Source organism: Tachyglossus aculeatus, chromosome 3 (assembly GCF_015852505.1).
Source record: "Tachyglossus aculeatus isolate mTacAcu1 chromosome 3, mTacAcu1.pri, whole genome shotgun sequence".
Lineage (NCBI taxonomy): Eukaryota > Metazoa > Chordata > Mammalia > Monotremata > Tachyglossidae > Tachyglossus > Tachyglossus aculeatus.
The window spans coordinates 92897355-92919511 of NC_052068.1; positions in this window are offsets into that span (position 1 = coordinate 92897355).

A 22157-nucleotide genomic window follows, 5' to 3' on the forward strand; every position below is an offset into this window, starting at 1 on the left:
CCTGCAACGTTCAGTAACACGTCCTATAAATCATCGAAGAAAGGGGTTAAGTACTCTTGTGGTGGTCTGGGCAACTGCATACTTAGGTGTGGAAATCATTTTTCACAACTGGAAGCCCATGGTCACAAAAGACCTCTACCTAATAGGAATAAACCTGGCCAGACTCCAACATAGCATCACATTCAGGATTAGGATTTGAAGCATGCTCAGTGAGTCTGAGCAATGGCTGGACATTTCTTCCTCTCCCTCCATCCCATGTTCAGGCATTCACCTGCTTGAAATGGAGACCAACTTCCTAAATAATACCTACTACTATCAAATCTAGTACTACTCAGACTAAATTGGCAGATGTTATGTGAGGAAATAGGCCGGGGAGCTGAGTAGTGAGTATTTTGACATTCAAGTTAGTTTTAGCCCGACACTGGGAGAGACGTCTGGAGTTTCTGGAACAGCTAATTACTCACTTTTGAATAATGGCATCAACTCTTCACTGCGGCTTGAAAGGAGGTGGAATTTTATGGGAAAAATGGGACAGGTTTCAGGGATCTAATCGGCACCATTCTAGGTCTTTGAAATTATGACTGGAAGCTCTCACATTTTGTCGAAGAGTTGAGGAGTTCAGCTCAGAAAACTGTTGGGGCTAATTTCCCCATTGCCCATAGAGTGGGTACCTGTGCTCTTCTGAAAGGGAAAACTTTTATATATTGCTTATCAATTATTTGCCAGTTGACATTAGCTGGAGCCAATTAAATAGCCAATTAAAGGGGAGGACTAAGACAAGATAGTAGTACTAACAGTATTAAGTGCTTATTGTGTGCAGAGCACTGTACTAATCACTAGGAAAAAATACATAGGTGGGTATTAGACACAGTCCTTGCCCTACAGAGAATTCACAATGTTAGAGTTTGTGGGGAGCAGGGTGCTTGCAATGTAAGAGTTTAAGAGGGGAGAAGAGATTGGACACAGACCCATCGAGAGAGATGTAACCTTGAAAGATGTTACAAATAAATATACAAAATTGGCTCAAAGTACAAGTGTGGATGGGAGAGTTCAAGATGGCTTTGGGAGAAGCTTTTATCCCTGTCCCGGAGTGGAAAGCGAATGGCAGGAGCAAGGACCCTTGGTGACAGCAGGGGAAGGGGTATTTGGGGAAGACATCTTGCCATCTTGAACTTTTGTTGGGAGCAGGCAAATAGGAGGATTTTTTAATTGTACTAGTTAAGGTCTTACTTTGTGCCAGGCACCATTCTAAGCACTGGGGTAAATACAAGGTAATCAAGTGGACCACAGTCTTAATTCCCCTTTTTCAGATGAGGTAACTGAAGTACAGAGAATAATAATAATAACAGCAGGCACTTGTTAAGTACTTACTACGTGTAAAGCTCTGTTTTAACCTCTGGGGTAGATACAAGTTAATCAGGTTGGACACCGTCCCTGTCCCACATTGGGCTCACACTCTTAATCCCCATTTTTTACAGATGAGGTAACTGAGGCACAGAGAAGTGAAGTGACTTGCCCGAGTCACACCGCAGACAAGTGGCAGAGGCATGACTAGAACCCAGGTCCTTCTATCTTCTATGCCCATGCTCTCTCCTCTGGGCCATATTGCTTCTCACAAACGTGGGAATATAAAGGAAAGAGCTAGAGATAATGATGTTGGAGCTGGGGTTCCCTAGGAAGGGATGTGTTCAACAACAGAAACAAATCAGGCTGCCTGGCTGGGGGAAAAAAAATACAGAAGACTAGCCGTGCTCTTTTTCTATTACAATCAAGTCTGCACACATCACTCCTATAACACCAGTCTACTTAACTGTATCTGAAGTTTGTCACTTTTGTCACTGACCTCTTTCTCATATCCTCTCTCCCACCTGGAACTCCTTCCCTCTTTGTATGTGATGGACCACCACTCTTCCATCTTCAACCCCTTACTAAAATCATAATTTGTAAGCTCATTGGGATGGGGGAGGAATTATGTCTACCAACTCTATTGTATTGTGATTTCCTAATTGCTTAATACAGTGCTCTGCATATAAGTGCTCAGTGAGCATCAATGATTGATTGATAAGGATTTGCCTACTATGGGAAGAGGCTGCCCCTTTTGGAAACGTTTTAGTTTCAGGGAGAGGCATTTTAATTCTAGATTTGACATATAGTCTTTTGCATAACCTAATACAAATGTTGTCATTAAAACATACATAATTAAAAGATGGTTTGTAATAAGAGAGATATTTGTAGGCACTTACTATGTACCAAGTGCTGGGGTAAATACCTATAAACAGATCAGACAAAATCCCAGTCCCACATGAGGCTCATTCTAAAAGGGAGAAAGAGTGGGTATTTTGTCCCCATTTTATGAATGAGAGAAACCAAAAGAAGTCACATGGCTTACCTAAAATTGCACAACAGGCAAGTGTTGGAGCCAGAATTAGAACCCAGGTCTCCAGTCTCCCAGCCCTCTGCTCATTCCATTAGCCTAAAATCCCTAGACTCTCTGAGGATCATGTGTGTGAGATTCATGAATCTCTGTCACAGTGGTACTGCAATGTTAGAATAGGGAGGAAGCATATGCTTTCCCTTAGACCCGAGAACCAATGAGTCAGTTAAATCAGTCAGTTACTACTCTATTTATTTTATTTTGTTAATATATTTTGTTTTGTTGTCTGTCTCCCCCTTCTAGACTGTGAGCCTGTTGTTGGGTAGGGACTGTCTCTATATGTTGTCAACTTGTACTTCCCAAGCACTTAGTACAGTGCTCTGCACAGAGTAAATGTTCAATAAATACAATTGAATGAATGAAACAATCAATGGTATTTGTTGAGCACTTGGAACGAGCCTGCCCTCTGGAAGCAGAAATGGATAGCTGGATCCTAGATGCTTTCCACAACATCTAAGGGATGCAGTTGTTATTATTATTAATAATAATAATTGTGGTATTTGTTATATGCTTACTATGGGACAGGTACTGTTCTACTAATCACTGGGGTGGATACCAGCAAATCAGGCTGGACACAGTCCCTGTCCCACACAGGGCTCAGAATCTTAATCCCCATTTTATGGCTGAGGTACCTGAGGCACAAATTAAGTGACTTGTCCTAGGTCACACAGCAGACAAGTGGCAGAGCTGCGATTAGAACCCAAGTGCTTCTTTGTTCCAGGCCAATCCCTACCCACTAGGCAATGCTGCTTCTCTACAGTTCTGTTAGGTATGGGACAGTAACGCCAAATTGAAGGGTGAAATCTTGTGTTTACACTAGCATGAACCCCTAAGGCCACTACTACCTCAGCAGAAAAATAAAAAAAAATCTGAGGGTGCTAGGACCCTGAGAACGTCCAGGAAAAGCTGATCTTCAAAGAGGCTTAGGAGCTATTTTGGCTACAAAAGTGTCTTCATTCCTCATGGACAACCAAAAGAACATAATAATTCAGACAGGGTGCCCTTGATTGTAACCTCTTTCCTCTTTATATTAATGACTACCACCTCCCTAGATTGTAAACTCATTATGCAAGGAACATGTCTGCTAATTCTGGTGCATTGCATTGTCTGCACATAGTAAGCACTCAATAAATACCATTAATTAATTCATTCATTCAATCATATTTATTGAGCACTTACTGTGTGCAGAGCACTGTACTAAGTGCTTGGGAAGTACAAATCAGCAACATATAGAGATGTTCCCTACCAAACAATGGGCTCTAAATCAATCCCTTGATTGATTCTCAGCTGGGACACATTCTCCATAAGTGAACTCCATTCAGGTAGCATTATGTGGACTCTAGACAGCCAATCTCCCCTGCACAGGTGCCAAATCAATTTGTGTTGCATTTCACATAAATACGCCATTTTCTCTCAAAACAGAATACAATACTCTCAGCTTTGGCCCACATTGTTGTACTGGAGGCAGACCAGATTCAATGGCAGATGCATATTTTTGATCTCTAGTCTTCCATTTAGAGCTCCAGAGGAGGACACACAGCATCTTTGGAAGCAGAACTATTGCTTTGAAAAAAGAGGCTTTTGACAGACCAGTGTTTCAACAAAATATTGCACGTCAGTAAAATATCTGATTTTATGACCTCCAGATATGACAAGACTTCATTCAAGTAAAGACCAATAACATGATTACTACTATCACATGCATTTCGGTGATCTACTCATCATGTAAGTGTAATAGAATCTTGATTGTAGAACAGAAACGGAATCCCACATTTTCAGAGGATACCAGTGACCAGGTTATCATGAACCCCAAGATGGTTAATCAGGTTATTAAATAATGGCTGAAACTGAGAATGAGCAGTCTTGATTATAAAAAGGTTTGGCACTATATTCCCCTTTCTTAGCTACAACAGGTTCTGATTATCAGATCGATCCTTTGATTGTTAATTTCTTTCAACATGCAATTTGCAATTGCATATTCTTCTATCATTCCTCTAATGCTAACCTTCTCACTTTACCTTGATCTCACCTATCTCACTGCCAACCTCTCACCCACAACCTGCTTCTGACCTGGAATTCCCTCCCTCCTTATTTCAGACAGATAATTGCCCTCTGCCACTTTAAAGCCTTATTGAAGGCACATCTCCTCCAAGAAGTCTTCCTGACTAAGCCCACCTCTCCTCTTCTCCAACCTCCTTCTCCATCGCCCTGACTTGCTCCCTTCATTCACCTTCCCTCCCATCCCCACAGCGCATACGTATATCTGTAATTTATTTATTCATTTATGTATATTAATGCCTGTCTCCCCCTCTGGACTGTGAGCTCACTGTGGGCAGGGGATGCATACATTTATTGTTATATTATACTCTTCCGAGTGCTTAGTAAAGTGCTTTACATTCAATCAGCACTCAATAAATATGACTGACCGACTGAATGAATAAGCAAATAGGTGTTCCATGTTGCATCTTTCAGATGTGGAAGAGCAGTGATATCTAGGGCTATTATCATATAAAGCAGGAATATTTTAGAGGTTTGCTGAGCTGATTATGGTTTAGGGGTGGGAGTTCAAATTATATTAACTAAAAATGAATCAGTAATGGCTATGCCTTTATAGAAAACTAAAAAATGAGAATCAGCATCGTAACATCAGCTATTTTCACTATATAGATGAGTTGAATTCTCTTCCAACTCAATAGCCTGACTTAATCCCCTGCTCCTCATTATAAAGAACTTGGCCGTTGGCATATAAATGGAGTCCGGCCACAAAATTGCAAACCAATACAAACGTTGGGAGGAGAACTAATCGGGCCACATACGTTCATTGCCAGTAAGAAAGCAACAGTTGGAGACAGAGGGTGAGGGTTGGTCTGCAGATATTTGTCCTTTGTACATCCGAGGAAGCTACAACATACTTAAAGAGAAGCTCAAAAATGGTTTGCTTAATAGATGTCTATTCTGTGGGGGCCTTTGGTGTCATCATCATCATCATCATCATCAATCGTATTTATTGAGCACTTACTATGTGCAGAGCACTGTACTAAGTGCTTGGGAAGTACAAATTGGCAACATATAGAGACAGTCCCTACCCAACAGTGGGCTCACAGTCTAAATGGGGGAGACAGAGAACAAAACCAAACATACTAACAAAATAAAATAAATAGAATAGATATGTACAAATAAAATAAATAAATAAATAAATAAATAGAGTAAAAAATATGTACAAACATATATACATATATACAGGTGCTGTGTGTCATGACCCGATAGAACTGGAACTGTGAAGTTGACATCGTGTGCTTCTCTCCAACAGCTTCTTGGTCTAGGTCAACTCATCCCTTGGAACCAAGATAGCGACTTTACTCCTTCTGCCTCTTCCAGCTCTTGGCTTTGGGGGCCTGTGAGGTGAGACTGACCCTTCGTCTCTCCCATGGGGATGAGCTGCCCTCAGCCATTTACTGATCTACTCCCTAGCCAGCAGCATGCAAACGAAGCAGCAAAAATAGCTTAGCTAAGCCAGAACCACTGAGAATGGGCTGTAAAGCAGGAAGAGGGCATGGTTCTAGCCTGGCCTGGATGATCAAAGCAGCGTGACTCAGTGGAAAGAGCCTGGGCTTTGGAGTCAGAGGTCATGGGTTCGAATCCCTACTCCGCCACATGTCTCCTGTGTGACCTTGGGCAAGTCACTTAACTTCTCTGAGCCTCAGTTACCTCATCTATAAAATGGGGATTAAGACTGTGAGCCACACATGGGACAATGTGATCATGATCACCTTGTATCCCCCCCAGCGCTTAGAACAGTGCTCTGTACATAGTAAGCGCTTAACAAATGGCATCATTATTATTATTACCAAAGTGGGCACCATAATAATAATAATAATAATAATAATAATGGCATCATTTATGAAGTGCTTACTAGGTGCAAAGCACTGTTCTAAGCGCTGGGGAGGTCACAAGGTGATCAGGTTGTCCCATGGGGGGCTCACAGTCTTAATCCCCATTTTGCTCATGAGGGAACTGAGGCACAGAGAAGTTAAGTGACTTGCCCAAAGTCACACAGCTGACAATTGGTGGAGTGGGGATTTGAACCCATGACCTCTGATTCCAAAGCCCAGGCTCTTTCCACTGAGCCACGCTGCTTCTCTATCCCCATTCTCTTTCATAGTGATGGAAGAGAATGTTGCTACCTAATTCCTGGTTCTTGCTGGGCCCAGGAGTGACCAATTACCCCTGCTTAGCACAGTGCTCTGTACAAAGTAAGTGCTCAGTAAATATGATTGACTGCTCTCACTGTTCCTTTCAAGCCAACCTTCTAATTAACTCACCACTTTTTAATAGCATTTTTTAAGCTCTTGTGCCTGGCACTGTACTAAGTACTGGGGCAGATAATTGATAACAAGACAGTTTGGACATAGTCTGTGTCCCACATGGGGCTCACAGTCTTCATCCCCATTTTACAGATGTGGTAACGGAGGCACAGAGAGGTGAGGTGACTTGCCCCAGGTCACACAGCAGACAAATGGCAGAGAGGAATTAGAACCCAGGTCTTTCTCACTCTCAAACCTGTGCTCTATCCACTAGGCAATGCTGTTTCTCAATTCCTCAATTCCTTCTCCATTGCTCTGCCAACATTCCCTTGTTCATGTGTTCCTTGCCTTTAACTTCCCCACCTCTCCACATCAGATGGATCACAGCCCTCCTCATATCCAAAGCCCTCATGCAAGCTTATCTCCTCTACCATGCCTTCCTCAATTAATTTCCAGTAGTTAAACTATTTTTAACCACCCCTCACCAGACATCTCTACTGTACATTCAATTATTTATTTTGAGAATGCCATTTCTTAATATTTTATGTTTGTCCCCCCCTGCCCCCGGTTAGAAGGCAAACTTATTGTGGTCATAGAAGGTGTGATTTGCTTGTTTTGAATTTCCAAGTGCTTAATACAGTGCACTGCATCCAGTGGACTCTTCAGAAATTTTATCACTACTACTGTGGATCCTAGCCAGTGGGAATCTCAGAGAGGTCCAGTGGGTGCCTAATCGCAAAGGGGAGGGAAGAAGAGAGAGTTTTGAGGGGTTTTTTGTAAATTTTCCACCTGTAGTTTCATGAAAATATCGTAAGGAAGCAACTTTAAAATATTTTTTAAACATAACTAAAAAAACCTGAAGACTTAAAACTCCCCTCCTTTCCCCACCCACCCCCTCGACTCCCCAAATACACGCACACCACAAGTAATTGATGTAAAGGACAAGGGTACATAGGTCTCTGCTTTCTGGCCCAAAGACTGTCAGAAATGCTGATAATGGTTCTTTTGTCTATTGAAAATTCTACAATGGTCCACTATGGATCTACAGATTATCACTTGTTAAATCAGGGTGTCAGTGACTAAGAATCTTGTGCACTATGCAAAAACTGTAATCCAAAAGAAGATCTCCCCATCAGAAGAAAATGGAAGAGGAGTAGTTAATATTTACAGTCTGCATTATTCCCAGCCTGCAAAATCAATGGACTATTTTTGCATCAAATCAACTCATGATGGAATATGAATATCTAACTCGGCTTTACGTGTAGTTTTATAATATGGAGCACAATCCAGGAACACAGTAGTCAGCAATAAAGTCAGTCTTGGAAATAAAAAAGGTGCATGGTGGCCAATCTTGTATGTATGTAGTGTGTATGTATGTATGTACGTATGTAGCACCAAACTGAAACTAATTCATTGCTAGGTCCTTACGGGATTTTCAGGGAATGTTCAATTAGGTTGATGGCCTTAAAATACAGAAAGAAAGCTTATTGGATGACACCTGCAGGTAATGCATGGTAGCCAATGAGAATAGCTGTATGACCTTGGGCAAGCCACTTAACTTCTCTCTACCTCAATTTTTAATCTGTAAAATGGACCTAAAAATACCTGTTCTTGTTTCCTGTCAAACTGTGAACCCATACTGATCACAGTCTATGTCCATTATGATTGTATTGTATCTACCCTTGTGCTTCAATGTTGGGTGCATAGTAAGTGCTTAGCAAATCCCACAAAATAATAGTGATTACTATTATTTTTATCATAATTATCATCATCCTTGACAAACTGTTGAAGGATATACTAACCACTTTTCTGTGGATTAATCAGCAGGTGAAAAGCCATTGCTAGGATTGTGTATTTAGCATTCAACTGCAAGTTATTCATAGGAGTAATAAGGAAGCGAAATGGTCTAAGGAAGCAGTGTGGTGTGGTGTCAGAAGCACAGGTCTCAAAGTCAGAGGACTGGGCTTTAATCCATGCTTCTCTGCTTGTCTGCTGTGTGATCTTGGGCAAGTAATTGAATTTCTCTTTGCTTTAGTTTCCTCATCTGTAAAATGGGGATTAAATCTTACTTCCTCTTCTTAAATGGGGCCCACCAAGGATTCTTCCTATGACACAGAATACATGATTTTTTCTTTGATCTTGAGGGCAGGGATGATGTCAACTCATTCTACTGTATTCTCCCAAGCTTTTCGTACAGTGTTCTGCACAGAGTAAGGGCTTCATAAATACTAGTGGTTGGTTGATGACAGAACACTGCCACCGTCCACCCTGTTATTCCCTTCTGCTTAGACTGTGAACCCCATGAGGGACAGGGACTGATTATCTTATATCCACCCCAGAGCTTAACAAAAACCACAATTATCATTATTATTATTAAGGACTGGAGCCACGTCCAACTTGATTATCTTGTTTCTACCCTGGTCCTTAGAGCAGTGTGTGACACATAGCATTTAACAAATACTATAATTATCAATTGATATTATTAACATCATGATAAAACTATAAACTCAGGAATGAGTTTATAGATGGGAGGTACTGAGGTGAGGGGTATGAAAACACATCAACCCATCTTGGTCCACAGGAAAGAAGAGATATGTGAATGCTTGATAAATGCTAACAAAAAAGTAAAGCTTATTAGTACTCCTCTAAGCAAAAATAGCCAATCAACATATGCAGGGAAGAAAAATAAGTATGTGGGTCTGGTAGAGGAACTGAAATAGATATGGAGATTGAAGTACAACAAAATGAAGTCAATTAGCTTCTCAGCAACACTATTTAAACATCATAAGGAACAGGATATTCATTCTATACTAGTCCCGACATGAGATGATTTTAATGTATTTGATTAATATGCATTAGTTAAAATATGTAAAGACCAGATTAATCTAACAAATTTAAATGAGTAACAACGTCATTAAGAGGAGGAGGAGGAGGAGGAGGAGGAAGAGAAGGAGGAGGAGAAGGAAGAGTCGAATTTGTGGAGCACCCACTTGGCACTTTGCAGATTAGAAAAGTGTTATATTCCCTGCCCACAAGGAGTTTACACTCTCATGGGAATTCTCGACTTAACACAAGGAAGGAATATGTTCTTAGGTTCATTAAAGTAACTACGGATGGAATGGGGTTTAATGAGTTAGGGACAGTTGGCATGAAGTTACTACTATGACTGACATTTTAGAGACCCATTCCTAAATTATTATGTCCACCACAGATGGGACATTTTACACTATTGCCTTTTGGTATTAAATACTGTAAAGTTGAAGGAACACAAATTACTGTGCACTTGGTACGATGCTTTGCACACAGTAAGTGCTCAATAAATACGATTGAATGAATGAATTCAGAACAGTAAGACTGAGTCAGGGTTCTTCTTTTTTACTTCCCAAATACTTAGTAGCACATCTGTAAGTGCTCAGTGAATACCATGACTACTATTAGAGGGCAGAGGACCACAGTGATAGCAGACTGTTGCCAAGCACATGTAGAAAACCATGTTCCCCCCACCACCAAGAATATACTTGCACTGCCTCATTATATTAGAATGGATTTGTGATGTGGAAAGAATATTTCCTAATTTTTACTAATACTACTACTACTAATAATAATAATAACTGTGGTATTTGGGAAGTGTTTACTATGTGCCAAGCATTGTACTAAGCTGACACAGGAGAATCAGGTCCCACATGAGGTTCACAAAGTAAGAGGGAGAATGGGTATTAAACAAGTTTTGCAGATGAGAAAATTGAGGCACAGAGAAGATAGGTGACTTGCCCAAGGTCACACCGCAGGTAAATGGTGGATCTGGGATTAAAAACCCAGGGCCATTGCCTTCCAAACCCATGCTTTTTCCACTGGGCCATGTGGATTGTATTATATCCAAATTCAATTATTGTATTATATAAAAATCATTTATTGAAAATGTGCATTTTAGCAGATCCATTATGTCTTAGGTCATCATCATCAGTGGTATTTACTGAATACTCACCATGCACAGAACATGGTACTGTTTGGGAGACTGCAGCACAACTTAATTGGTAGACATATTCCCTGCCCACAACTAGCTTAGATGCTAGAAGACCTTTATAAATTGAAGAAATTATATATCCTTCCAGAGTATATAAATGTTTTAATCACCTGTTAAAATGCAGTCCATCCTACTCACCTATTAATATGCCTCACTTTCAACTCTCTCACCACCGACTTATTATCCAAACCCTACCTCCTTCCTTTGACTCTGTCCCCATTCATATTCAACAGAAAACTACTCTGCTCATCACAAAATCCTTCTAAAATCACATCTTCTCCAAGAGGTCTTCCCTGACTGATCCTTCACCTCCTGACCCTCTGTTCCCTGCCCCCACTCACTGCATCACTATGCACTTGAGTACTCTTCTCTTAAGTGCTTTACCTCACCCCTACCCCCACCACACATATATTTTAAAATTCTTTTGCTTTCCCTACTTATAATTTATTTTAGTAACTGTCTCCCCTACTAGACTGTAAGCTCCATGAGGGTTGGGTTTGTGTCTATTGTACAGTCCCAAGTGTTTATTTAAGTGTTGTGTTTAGCATAAATGCTCAACAAATACTAATGATTAATGACTGATAGTAATGGATTAAAATGTGAAATTTATATCAAAGGATGAAATCTCACCAGTAGTAATATTGTGACTGAGCACACACATGCATTTGAACAAGCACACATAGCACATATCTTCATATACGAAAGAAAACGGATCTGCCTCAAAGGATCCTAATTGGCCCACCATAGGCCATCTCTGAAGGACAATGGCTGGGAGATTTGGGACCTTCCATCTGTTGCCAACATGGGTCTGGAGGATTCATTTCTCACTTCAATACAAGATGGCTCATAAGTCTATTTCTCTAGCCCCTACCTCTCCACTATGATGCAGTCCCATATCTCCTCCTTCCTTCAAGATATCACCAGTCGCTTGTCCCCTGACATCTCAAATATACCATGACCAAAACTGAAGTTGTCTTCTCAACCTCCCTCCTAAATCTTCCCCTCCTTCCAGCTTCCCCATTTCTGTGGAAGACACTATCATTTTCCCTGTAACTGAAGCCCACAACCTTGGTGTCATCTTCAGCGCCTCACTGTCTTTCAGCTCTGATATGTTTTTTAATGGAATTTGTTAACCGTTACTGTTTGCCAGGCACTACACTTAGTTCTTGGGTTGAAACAAAATAATCAAGTTGGACTGAGTACCTGTCCCACTTGGGGGTCACCATCTTAATCCCTGTTTTACAGATGTGGTAACTGAGGCACAGAGAAATGAATAATAATAATAATAATATTGGTATTTGTTAAGCGCTTACTATGTGCCAAGCACTGTTCTAAGCACTGGGGTAGATACAAGGTAATCAGGTTGTCCCATGTGGGGCTCACAGTCTTCATCCCCATTTTACAGATGAGGGAACTGAGACCCAGAGAAGTTAAGTGATTTGCCCAGAGTCATACAGCTGACAAGTGGCAGAGCTGGGATTTGAACCCACAACCTCTGACTCCAAAGCCCGTGCTCTTTCCACTGAGCCACGCTGAAGTGACTTGCCTAGGATCACACAGCAGACAAGTGGCAGAGACAGGATTAGAATCCAGGACCTACGACTCCCAAGCCCACGTTCTTTTCACTAGGCCACTTCCCTCATATAACAACTGCTAAATTCTTCCAATTCTTCATTCACAATTCCCAGTTTACCTCTTCCTCTTCACCCAAACAGTCAAGCAATTAGTATTCCGTACTGCACAATCAGTATCACAAGTAGCATGGCCTAATGGAAAGATCATGCTCCTGGGAATCGAAGGACCTGAATTCTAATCCCAGGTCTGTTATTTGTCTGCAGTGTGATCTTGGACGACTCACTTAACTTATCTGTGCCTCAGTTACATTATTTGTAAAATGAGGATTAAATCCCCCCTGCACCTTCTACTTAAACTGTGAGCTCCATGTGAGATAGCGACTCTGTCCAACCTGATTATCTTATATTGACTGCAGCGCTTTTTAATCGATCAATCAATCAATCAGTTGTATTTATTGAGCACTTACTGTGTGCAGAGCACTGTACTAAGCGCTTGGGAAGTACGAGTTGGCAACATATAGAGACAGTACCTACCCAACAGTGGGCTCACAGTCTAAAAGGGGGAGACAGAGAACAAAACCAAACATACTAACAAAATAGAATAAATAGAATAGATATGTACAAGTAAAATAAATAGAGTAATAAATATGTGCAAACATATTACAGTTCTTAGCACATACTAAGCACTTAATAAGTAACAAAATTATTATAAAAACTGTCTCCACTTTCTCCCCACTCCCACCCAAACTTCCCTCTGTTGTCTCTATCATTTTTTTCTATTTTGCTTATGTTCCCCACTTTCATAAACCTCCGGTAGTTACCCATTAATTCCTTGAATTAATCAGAAATTCCTAACCATTGGCTTAAAGACAATCAACCAGCTATGTTCGCCCTAATTATCTATGCTCCTCTCCCACTGCTCCCAGCACTCCTCCACTCCATCCCACACTACACACTGTATCTCATTCTCTTCTCTCTCCACCGACCTCTTATTCACACACAGTTTTCATCTTTCCCCATCATAATACTAATAGCAACTGTGGCATTTGTCAAGTACTTACTATGTTCCAAACACTATACTAAGCTCTGGGGTAGATAATAGAGCTCATAGTCATAGAGGGAGGGAGAACAGGTATTACATCCCTATGTTGTAGATGAGGGAATTGAGGCAACTTGCTCAAGGCCCCAGAACAGATAAGTGATGGAGCCAGGATTTGAACGCAGGTTTTCTGACTACGAGGGCCCGGCTTTTTCCACTAGGCCATGCTGCTTCATATCAGGGAGACCACTGCTCTCCCCATCTTTAAGGCCCTTCTGTATTGAAATCTCCTCTAGAAGGTCTTCTCTGGAAAATCTTTCATCTCCACAACATATTTCCCCACTACAGCCACTTCAGCACTTTGCCTTTGCTGTGCTGTTCTGTTTGCTATTTGTGGCACCAGCTGCTGCTTATACATTTGCATCAAGTTTTTTCCACTTTTTTTCCCAGTGCCTCTGCATGAGGAAAAAAATCCCTCTTTTGATTGTCGTTGTGACAGGTCATTCTTAAATTGCTGCTGTCTTCTAGCAGTCTCCTACTATGCAGTATTGTTTGGGGCCATTTTTAACTCTACAGCTTTTCAATCAATCAATTATATTTACTGAGCACTTACTGTGTGCATAGTACTGTACTAACCATTTGGGAGAGTACAGTGCAACGAATTTGGTAGACACATTCCCTGCCCACAATGAGCTCAAAGTTTAGAGGAGACAGACATTTAATACAAATAAATAAAATACGGATATATGCATAAGTGCTGTGGGATGAGGGAGGTGTGAGTAAAAGGAGAAAATAAGGATGATGCAGAATGGAGTGGGAGAAGAAGGATTAGTCAGGGAAGGCCTCTTGGAGGAGATGTGCCTTCATTAAGGCTTTGAATGTGAGGAGAGTAGTTGTCTGTTGGATATGAAGAAGGAGGACATTCTGGGCCAGAGGCAGGAGGTAGGCAAGAGATAGACGAGATCGAAGTACAATGAGTAGATTGCCATCCGAAGAGTGAAGTGTATGGGTTGGGTTGTAGTAGGAGAGCAGCGAAATGAGGTAGGAGCGGGCAAGTTGATTGATTTAAAGCCAATGATAAGAAGTCTTTGTTTGATGCGAAGGTGGATGGTCAACCACTGAAGGTCCTAGAGGAGTGGGGAAACATAGCCTGAATGTCTCTGTAGAAAAATGATCCAGGCAGCAGAACGAAGTATGGGCTTTCATCACATTATCTTGTTATCTTTAGCTTTTATCTTTTTATCCCTGCTTACATGGGATAACCTATGCAAACCCTGTCCTCCCCGACTTTCCCATCACTGTAGACAGACCACCATCTTTCTTGTCTCACAAGCCCATATCCTTGGCATTATCCTTGACTCCTCTTTCTCATTCAAACCACATATTCAATCTATCACTAAATCCTGTTAGTTCAACCTTCACAACATCGCTAAACCCTGTCCTTCCCTCTCTACCCAAAATACTACCACGCACTCCAAGCATTTATCCTATCCCACCTTGATTACTGTATCAGCTTCCTGGCTGACCTTTCTGCCTCCTGTCTCTCCCCACTCTAGTCCATACTTCGAATACGGGCGCCATCATTTATCTACAAAAATGTTCAGTCCAAGTTTCCCACAACCTCAAGGACCTCCAGAGGTTTCCCATGCACATCACCTCAAACAGAAACTCCTTACTATCAGCTTTAAAGCCCTCAATCACCTTGCCCCCTCCTACCTCACCTACTGCAGCCCAGTCCACAAACCTCTCTCCTCTAATAATAATAACAATGGCATTTATTGCCCATGGCTTACTATGTGCAAAGCACTGTTCTAAGAGCTGGGGAGGTTACAAGGTGATCAGGTTGTCCCACTGGGGGCTCATAGACTTCATCCCATTTTACAGATGAGGGAACTGAGACCCAGAGAAGTTACGTGACTTGCCCAAAGTCACATAGCTGACAATCGGTGGAGCCGGGATTTGAACCCATGACCTCTGTCTCCAAAGCCCGTGCTCTTTCCACTTAGCCATGCTGCTTCTCATTCTCTAATGCTAACTTACTCACAGTACTGCGATCTCATCTATCTCACCGAGTACCTTCTGCCTCTGGCCTGGAACACCCTCCCTTTTCATAACTGACAGAAAATCACTCTCCCCACCTTCCAACCCTTATTGAAGGCACATCTCCAAGAGACTGCCCCTGACTAAATCCTCATTTCCTCTCATCCCACTCCCTTCTGCATCACTCTGACTTGCTCCCTTTATGCACCACTCCCACATCCAGCCCCACTGCACTTATGTACATATCTGTAAGTGTGGTGCAGTGGAAAGAGCCTGCGCTTTGGAGTCAGAGGTCATGGGTTCAAATCCCGGCTCCACCAATTGTCAGCTGTGTGACTTTGGGCAAGTCACTTAACTTCTCTGTGCCTCAGTTACCTCATCTGTAAAATGGCTATTAAGACTTTGAGCCCCCTGTGGGACAACCTGATCACCTTGTAACCTCCCCAGGACTTAGAACAGTGCTTTGCACATAATAAGCACTTAATAAATGCCACTATTATTATTATTATTTATACTAATTTCTGTTTCCCCCTCTACACTGTAAACTTCTTGTGGGAAAAGACTGTGTCCACATTCTATTGTTGTTTGAACTCTCCCCATTGCTTAATATAGTAGACTGTGAGCCCACTCTTTTAGACTTTGAGCCCACTGTTGGGTAGGGACTGTCTCTATATGTTGCCAACTTGTACTTCCCAAGCGCTTAGTACAGTGCTCTGCACACAGTAAGCACTCAATAAATACGATTGATTGATTGACCTGCACATAGTAAGGGCTCATTAAATAGGACTGATTGATCAATTGCATGTACTCCCTTTTTTATGGTATTTGTTAAAGGACGTACTATGTGCCAAGCTATGTCATAAACGCTGAGGCAGACACAAGCTAATCAGTATGGGGACAGTTCATGTACTACATGGGCTCACAATCTTAATCCCCATTTTACAGATGAGGTAACTGAGTCCTAGTGACATTAAATTACTTGCCCAAGGTCTCACCACAGACAAGTAGTGGAGCTGGGATTGGAACTCAGATCCTCTGAGTACCAGGCATGTATTCTTACCATTAGACAATGCTGCTTCCCTTTTTTGTAGTTCTTAAACAGCGGCAACTTGGGTCTTCCCCTGCCATCTGATCTCCTGACCCACAAAGTTGTACTGTGAAAAGCATTGAGAGAGTGGGTGACACTGAAACACCAAAATTTGTTAACTTAGACAACATGCTCAGAAAACTGTGTTGATATTGGCATTGGGATTGAGGTAGTGGAAACATCACCCCGCTGGGAATGTGTAGACCTAGACTGTAGTCCCAGTTCTGCCCATAATTGACTAAATACACCTAAGACTGTAGAAACATCTTAAAGCCCTGCATCCCTGCCTGTTTACTCATTTGTTGCATTCTTTGTCGAAGTGGAGACATGACTGTCAGGGCTGAGAGAGTGCAAATGCTTCTGCACAAACTGCTGTCATGATAAGACTGAAAGCTTATTGTGGGCAGTGAATGTGTCTACCAACTCTTGCACTGAACTCTCCCAAGTGCTTAGTGCACTTATAGCTATAATTCTATTTGTTCTGATGATTTTGACACCTGTCTACATGTTTTATTTTGTTGTCTGTCTCCCCCTTCTAGACTGTGAGCCCGTTGTTGAGTAGGGACCATCTCTATATGTTACCAACTTGTACTTCCCAAGTGCTTAGAACAATGCTCTGCACGCAGTAAGTGCTCAATACGATTGAGTGAATGAATGAATGCAGTGTTCTGCACACAGTAAGCACCCAATGAAAACAATTGATTGAAATCAATGTCTCTTAGCATGCATTTCCTCCATCATTCCTGATGGGAGGCTCCATCGTCATCATCATTGTCATCATCACCATCATCATCACCATCATTTTTTGCTGCACTGTACTATCCAAGCGCTTAGTACAGTGTTCTGCACACAGTAAGTGCTCAATAAATATGACTGAATGAATGATCAGTTTTGTCTTCATCGTCATCACTGAAAATTGAACCACAAAATAGGTTTCTGTTGACTTCAAAGGGGAGAAACTTCTAAAGAGTCTTCCAATACGTATTTACTGATCCAGGAAATGGGCCTACCAATTCTGTTGTTTTGTACTCTCCCAAGTGGTTAGAACAGTGTTCTACACACAGTAGTGCTCAAAAAACACCTTCCATCAGTTGATAAATAGTGTTCTTGGTGAGTCCTTTGTTTGAACCCAGTCCACTCATTTGCTAAGTGCCATTTCAGTAGCCTGATTCTCTTCTGTTCCTCTGTCGATAGTTATGTACTTGATAAGATTTTGACTACTTTTATCAATTATGCATTATTTCAGCGGCATCCCCAGCACAGTTTAACGAAATCCCAGATGGGAAATGCAGTAAGGTTGGAAATGCATGAAGATCACTAGTCATTTTCGGGACCTAAAGACAAAGTGCTGTGATCATGGGGAGAAGAGGAGGGAGAGAGTGTCACAGCAAGGAGCTATCTGGGTCAGAGGAATCTGTTATAGGCCATCTCCGCAGCTAGACTCTTTATTTATTTATGTTCAGTTTTCTAAAAATGCCCATTCCAAGTGTCTCAAGACACTTGTCCCAGTAAAAACACGAAGAAATGGGACAGTTGAATCACCCGCTGAGCCAATCCTGCAAGTTCACCCAATGTTAACATGCTACAAGGAAATGAACTGAAGACTCAGCTACGTCTTTTAGAATCCACATCTGAGAGCAAATTCTGGAATCTGAGATGTTGTTCTTTTGAATAGTTATGGGTTGCTTCTTCCTTTCTATCAATCAATGAATTAATCATACATATTGAGCTCTTACTGTGTACAACACTGTATTAAGAACTTGGAAGACTACAATATAACTGTTGGTAGACACATTCCCTGCCGACAATGAGCTTACCCTTTAGAGGGGGAGAGAGACATTAATATAAATTCATTATAGTTATGTGCATAAATTTGTTACTGAACTGTACTTTCCGAGTGCTTAGTGCAGTGTTCTGCACGCGGTAAGTGCTCAATAAATATGAATGAATGAATTGCTGTGGGGATGAGGGAGGGGTGAATAAAGAGTGAAAATTCAAGTGCAAGGGTGATACAGTAGGGAGTGGGAGAAATGGAAATGAGGGCCTAGTCTGGGAAGGCCTGATGGAGGAGATGTACCTTCAATAAGCTTTCAAGGTAGGGAGATGTCAGATATGAAGAGGAAGGGTGTTTCAAGCCAGAGGTAGGATGTGGGCAAGAGTTCGGTGGCAAGATATGCAATTTTCTAGGTACAAACTATGGTCCTGCATATAGGTAACCAAGCCCTCTTGTATTTGGAGTCCAGTTTCCAGATAGACTGCCACCTGGGACTTCTGAAACACTGATTACGATTGCTCAGGTGTTTAGGCTGCCCAGTGACGTTAGGATAGACAAAGAAATGGAAATGTTCAAGGTCTGAGATAAGGGGAAAAAAAACCTGTAACAAGCTGTCAGAGGGAAAGAAAGGGATGACGAGGGATAAGTGCTATGTAAAATGGTCCATTCCTTATCACAATTAATCAGCCTAATGAATCCATGGCATTTATTGAGTAAGTACTCAATAGAGTTGGTAGATCCAATCCCTACTTCCAATAAACTCTCAATCAAGTGGCGGAGTTTACAATCTAGTGGTCAATGCCCAGTTCCTCCTCCATTTGGCACTGCAGGAAACAGAGTACTGAGGTGGATAATAGGAAATGTAATAATAATAATGATGGTATTGGTTAAGCACTTACTATGTGCCAAGCACTGTTCCAAACACTGGAGTAGATACAAGGTAATCAGGTTGTCCCGCGTGGGGCTCAGTCTTAATCCTCATTTTACAGATGAGGTAACTGAGGCACATAGAATTTAAGTGACTTGCCCAAGGTCACACAGCTGACAAGTGGCAGAGGCAGGATAAGAACCCATGACCTCTGATTCCCAAGCCCATGATCTTCCCAATAAGCCCCACTGCTTCTCATAATAATAGCATTTGTTAAGTGCTTACTATGTGTTAGGTACCGTACTGCACTGTACTAAGGTGGATGGTTTGACTCAGTAATGGCATTGTTTATGCTCTTATAAGTTAGCTAGTAATTTCCACAGTGCAGAGTTCTTTAAACCAATACTTCACTACTATAAGTATCCAAGTATTTCAGTCCTCAAAATCTACTACATCTCATATGAATGGGATTTTCCAAAAATAAGCCTAAATTACCCACTACTTCATTATGACAGAGAGAGGTGACCTTTCAGCGCAAGATAAACAACTCTGATTTCAACAACTACTCCTAAATGAATGTGTCATCAAAATGTACGGGCTTCCAGGTTCTGATTGTGTGGAAAAAGCACAAGGCTGTGATCAGAAGAGACAGATTCTGGTTCCAGCTCCACCTTGTGCCTACAGTGTGACCTTGTCCAAGGTCACATTGCCTCAGTTTCCTCATCTGTAATATGAGGATAAAATACCTGCCTGAACTCCTCTTTTGCAGTGAGCCTGTGCGGGATAGGAAAAGTGTCCATTCTGATTTTATCTACTCCAGTGCTGACATAGCGTTTGGCAATAATAATGATCATGGTATGTTTTATGTGCTTACTATTTTCCAAGCACTACTAAGAACTGGGGTAGATACAATCAGATTGGGCAGTCCCTATCCCATATGGAGCTCTTATAATAAGTTCTTAATAAATATTTTTATTGCTATTACCATCATTATCACTACTGAAGGTGCCCAGTCTTAAATATTATTCCACTGGTTCCACAATGTGTCAAATAATCAATGATATTTACTGAGCACTTACTGCGTGCACAAGCACTGTACTAAGCACTTGGGAGAGTTGGTAGACAAGTTCCCTTCCCACAACAAGCTTGCAGTCTAGAGATATTTGGAGTGTAAGCTACCTGTGATTAGGGAAGAAGCATTTAGGACCGGAGGAGAGGAAAAGGAGTCTGTTGGCACTTCAGGATTGCATGTTCCACCGACAGAAAGGAGAATCATTCATCTTAATTCACACTTAATTCATCTTAATTCACACTTCTAGGGGCAGCATTGCAGGGTGGTCAGATGGCTAGAGAATGAGCCTGGGAGTCAGAGGACCTGGGTTCTAATTCCAGATCTTCCACTTGCTTTCTGTGTGACCTTGGACCATCACTGAATGTCTATGTGCCTCAGTTTCCTCATCCATAAAATAGGGATTAAATGTTCTCCCTCCTTACGTAGACTCTGAGCATCATGTGGGACAGGGACTGTGTCCAATCTGATTAACTGATATCTGCCACAGTGCTTGGCACATAGTATGTGCTTAGCAAATGCCAACATTATTGCTACTGTTAGGGGAGCATTGTCCTAGACAGGAGGGTCATCAGTGACTTTGTTGTTCAGTGCCTCAGGAGGCAGAGATATTCAGAAGTCAGGTTGCAAATAGCCAGAAGATAAGGTAGCAAGGCTGTTTTGTATTTAAGTAATAAAAGGCAGCAATCTGGCTTTATACAGCACCCATCCCCAGCCCTCATTGGAAAAATCCCACTTTTAAATGTACGTGACCCCCAGGTGGTGGCTCCTGCAGTGTATTCTGAGGCCTTGGGTGTATTAAGCAATCAATTGATCAATTTTATTTATTGACCACTTACTGTGTGCAGAGCACTGTACTAAGCATTTGGGAGAGTACAATGTAACAATATAACAAATACATGTTCTGCCCACAACGAAGCCTACTGTCTAGAGGGCACAAACAGGGAGCACTTACAGGGTATATATCTACAATTCCATTTATTTATATTGATACCTGTTTACTTGTTTTGATGTCTGTCTCCCCCCTTCGAGATTGTAAGCCGGGTTTGGGCAGGATTGTCTCTTTTCTTTGCTGAATTGTACTTTCCAAGCACTTAGTACAGTGCTCTGCACACAGTAATTTACAGCTATTAACCAACAATCAGATTGAAAAAAAAAGGTGTTTCCCTGGCAACAGTTCTATAACAAAGTTAATCATTATTTTTCATTTCTAAGGGAGGTGAGCAAAAGAAACTTGCGTGGCTGTCCAGGTTTTCTGGGAGGTCAAGAGTTTAGCTTGTTCTTCAGTAGGTGATACTGGAGGACTAAGATTAGGCTGTTGCTTAACAGACCCACACTAATTCTCACTGTCATCTCTCTCCCCTCTCTTCCTGAAGGTCATGATAACAGTGGCATCTTTGAAATCATGTGGTGTTTACTCAGGTTTGCATAATTGGAGGAATAATCTAGGAAGGTGATAAAGCAATGACTATTTCCTTCCTCGTAGGTCTTGGATGGCCTACCATCAGATTCTGGAATCCACCACTCTCCTTGAGTCTTTCCCTGGCATTGGAGGGAAAACCGTGCTTCACACTCTAGCACATAAATATTCTGTGAGAAGCATCATCTTCAATGGTGGGAGGTATGTTAAAGAGATCAAATCTGAGACTCGCAGAAAGCCTTTAAGAGGAACCTTACACCAGACATGGAGATGATTTAGTTAGATTTTAAATTCCCCCTTTAGACCGCAAATTTATCATGGGTAGGGAATATGTCTTCCAACTCTGTTGTATTGCTCTCTCCCAAGCACATAGCACAGTGATCTGCACATGATAAGTACTCAATAAATACCATCTTAAGTTTGCCTCAGTTGGGTAGGGACTGTCTCTATATGTTACCAATTTGTACTTCCCAAGCGCTTAGTACAGTGCTCTGCACATAGTAAGCGCTCAATAAATATGATTG